A 4,298-nucleotide genomic window follows, 5' to 3' on the forward strand; every position below is an offset into this window, starting at 1 on the left:
ATAACCATACCTTTGTGTTTGTAAGTCCCTTAATATCTTGCCCAGATAGGCACATTTTTATGTCTGATATGGTCTCAATTCTGTGTAATTATAATGCTCGATTTTATATTTATTATGGATTTTTATGTCTTTGTAGGTGTTTTTGGAGAAATACACTTGTGTGGAAAAATTAGCGCGAAAAGTGGTATTTGGACCCCTGAGAGAAAATTACTAAAAGCACTCAGAAGATGTGTTAAAGGCACCCCATGAATATGTTGGAGGCACCCCAGAAAAGTTATATTTACACCCCAAAAAATAACTAAAGGCACACAAGAGGAATTCCTAAAGGAACCACTCAGTTGGATAAGGGGCATCTCATTTCCATGGCGACTACTATCGGCACCCCATCAGAGGATAGGGGCGCCCCATCTTCTTCCCAGCTTTTTGGCGGGAAAAGAAAGTTTGAATTTTAAGTTTTCTGTGAAATTTTCAGGGCAGTTTCTGATCAAGATTTTCATGGATTCGGTATTGGATATGGGTGGCTTTGGGCCTGTACATCAAGACACGGTTTCTACGAGGTTCGGAATCAAAGAGATAGAAGATTTTCACGAAACAGGGATAACGATTCTCGGGATACATTTTCCGAGTTATATATGGTAGTTACGTGGGAATTGAGAGGAGAGTTTCACGGGATTTAGATTGATATTAACTTGTTACCTCAAAACAGAGTGTCTACATGTGTTGAAGTCGATCAAAGAAGGAAAATACCCATAGTTATCTCGATGAAACATGGGAGGAGAGTTTTTCTCGTGTTTGGTTTTCATTATTTTTGGAATGGAAAGTATGTGGAGTATCAGTAAAGACAGTATATGCTGTGAGATTTGATAAGGTTAGGAAGTTTTGCTCAAAGAACAAGAGAGATACAATTGGTATTTCTTTGCCATGTATGATATGAAAAGAGTTCTTCGAGTCTCAAAGAGGACAGTCTAGAGTTTTGGGGTCGATAGAATCGGAGCAGAGAAGCGTAGGTGAAGTTACAGGAATATTCACCTGCTGCTGGTGAAGAAGAGAAGCTGAAGAACATTGGACAGAGGAGGACAGTCGCAGAGGTAGTCTTATTCAAACAACACAATTGAAGTATCGTTGTTCAACAGATCTCATATATCACAAGCTTGTCATCTTTTCTCTGTAACAGTTCAAAACCCATTGTAACAGTCTGTTTGTAACGCCTTTCTAGCGTTGCAAACTGTCTGCTTTATTAGTTTTCTCTTGTTTTTCACACTTTTGAGCTATAAACACCTATTTTTAGAACATGAATAATATGAGGAGCTAAACCCCATTGCTGAGGCGATAGAGGAAGTTATTTTCCAACAAAAAGCGGTACAATCTATTTTATTTAATTTATTGCAATTATTATTATGATTATTTGCCTTGAACTATTATTGAATATGATTTTTATTTGAGTGATTGTGATCTATTTTGATGGAGTATGCTTATTTTATAGACTCTTGATGCTTCATACTTGGTATTTACAATTATTACTTTTGAAAATCTATTAGTTGCAATATTTTAGAATCAAATTAAACGAGAAAATTGCATGAATATAAATATTTGGACCAAATCACTTTGAACTTGGAAAATAGTGGAATCTTAGGCTCAGTGCTCTTTTAATATTGATACCAACTTTGTCAGTGTTTGTTATAATTATTAGCGAGTTTTCTGTTTAGTTTTGAATTTAAGTCTAAAGTTATCCTTCACAAGTTCGAGAATCGAATCACTTTTTACCACTATCTACAAATCACATCAATTTTTGGCGCCGCCGATATGGACTTGTTTTTAGGGTTTTAGATTTATTTTATTTTTATTTTTTTATTTTTTTTATTTTTTTTATTTTTTTTGTTATTATTTTTGTTCTTTTATATGTTTTTGGATATTTATCTTGTGTCTACAGGTTCTGGATCACAAAGAAAATTGAGCCAAAGAGTTTGGTGATTTCATAAAGACTTGGAGCTAAAAATTAAAGCAAAAAGAATAGAAAAGAAGACAATTTTATTTTAGACAATTTTAGTTTAGGGTTTGTTTATTTTATTTTAGAAAAAAAAAACTGTATTAGGGTTTGTTATTTTTGTAATTTTTCTTTTCTTTTTGGACTTTTGGACTTTGGGACATTTTTTTTATTACCCTACGGAAGGGTACTTTAAATATAAACTGTTTGCAGAGAAGGAGGACAATTACAATATTGTCTCTGCACCTTGGGTTCGTACACTTGACATCGGAGTCAGTGGCCCGAGTCGACTACAACCGATTCATACCCCGTCTGGAACGGGAGGTAAGATTTTAAACACTCGCGAATCCCCTGTCAGCGAGTTACTGGACTCCTTAGTATGAATATATTTTGAGGACTGAATACGAACATTTATTTTTCTAGTAAAGGGCAAGGCCTGGCCATACAAGATAAGGGTTCGGATTTCATCACCGTTCTCTTCTTGCCCTCTTTAGGAACACGTAACCTACGCGAACCTAAGCCTAAAATTTTGACTAGAACGAGACCGATAGGTTAACGAGCTTAACAGGAAAGTCATTCGAAAAATATTGGTCACTCTTTTAAGCATATGTCGAAGTTCTTGACGGTTTCTGTAAGTTGAATGCGTGACTGCGCCGCCTTTTAATACCGGTGAGGCCTTGGGTATCAAAGCTCCACCGAGCTTCCCTCTCCTCTATTCAACTTACTTTAACTCGGATTGATTCCAGAGGGGTTTCCTTAAATTGTAACGAATTCCCGTTCGAAGGATTAGAAGCTGGTCTAGAAACAATCTAAGTGGAGCCATCATGCTTTTTGTTTGCTGGAAATCAATAGGTTTGATTTGGTTGAGTCGGCCTTGATCTATGTTTGCTTACCCTTCCAATTTAGAAAATTCTATTGTATGCTGGAACGTAAAAGAGACGCACTAGGTAGATTTGTTAAAGAGAAACCTAGTAGTTCGAAGCGTCTCGATTACCTTAATCTAGAGAGTCCGACTTTTGAAGAGTCTGTTTTTGAACGTTCTTTGACTGACAAGAGAATCCCTGTTGCTCCGATAGCGCCAGAAATGGCAACTTTGAAAGCTTTGTTGAATCCAACTAGGACTACTCGTCCCTAATGTATCAGGTTATCTGAGACAGAAGCAACTTATGAACATAAACCTGGGACCTCACAGCTGCTCCCAATCTTTTTAGGGAAAGAAAATGAAAACCCATATTTCCATGTTAGGGACTTTGAGGAAATTTGTAGTACCCTTAGGATTAGAAACCTAAATGATGATGCTTTGAAACTTAGGTTATTCCCCTTTTCCCTGAAAGATAAAGCTAAATCGTGGCTATATAGTTTGGCTTCCGGGTCAATCGAAACGTATGAACAACTTACATCTGCCTTTTTGAACAAGTTTTTCCCTAGGCACAAAACATCGTCTATTAGGACGCAAATCTGCACGTTTTCTCAACATGATGGAGAAACTTTGTATAGGTATTTGGAAAGGTTCAATGATTTATTAGCCCAATGTCCTCATCATGGTTTAGAGAAGGTTAGGTTAGTTCAGATCCTTTATGAGGGTTTAGATTATCCCACCACAACCACAGTAGAATCTATGTGTACTGCTGGATTTGAGAACCAAACAGTTGATGACGCGATGACATATTTGCATGAAGTCGTAGAAAAGACCCAACAATGGGAAAGTAGTAGGGGACCCCAGAAAACAATTTTTCTCGGCAGAGGAAATGTTAATAGGGTAGAAGGAGGCTATGAATCAGATGCCAAAATTGCTGCTATAGCGAAAAGGTTAGAATCTTTAGAAGTGGGTAGCACTAGTGGTAGAGTGGAGCCTTTTTGGGAAGGCCAGAATAATGAAGAGCAAGCCAATGCTCTATATAATAACACTAGGTTTGATAATCATCAGAAGTTTGACCCATATTCAGAAACCTATAATCCTGGTTGGAGAAACCATCAGAACTTTTCATGGTCTAAGGGCCAGAGTCAGGGTCAGTCTAATAATTCTAATGCTCCCCCAGGTTTTGGCTACACTAGGAATACATCAGGCCCAGAAAATAAAATGACTAGCTTAGAGGAATCTATTAAGATTTTAGCAAAAACTCAGGAAATGTTAGCACAGAGCCATGTTAGTTTTCAACAAGAAACCAAGCAGAATTTTCAAACTAATGCTCAGAGCCTTGCTAAGTTAGAACTTCAAGTCGGACAAATAGCTAAGACCTTAAGTGAGAGAGATAATGGTAGGTTCCCTAGTCATACTAATCCCAACCCTAGAGGAGTTCATAAAGTATGTACA

At 37.2% G+C, this 4,298-nt stretch overlaps 1 pseudogene; it reads right to left on the minus strand.

The window, feature by feature from the left end:
- Nucleotides 1-3,432: 3,432 nt before the first annotated feature.
- LOC113354929 lies at nucleotides 3,433-3,532 on the minus strand (annotated as a pseudogene).
- Between the last annotated feature and the right edge of the window lie 766 nt (nucleotides 3,533-4,298).

The sequence above is a fragment of the Papaver somniferum genome, chromosome 2 (genome assembly GCF_003573695.1).
Source record: "Papaver somniferum cultivar HN1 chromosome 2, ASM357369v1, whole genome shotgun sequence".
Classification (NCBI taxonomy): domain Eukaryota; kingdom Viridiplantae; phylum Streptophyta; class Magnoliopsida; order Ranunculales; family Papaveraceae; genus Papaver; species Papaver somniferum.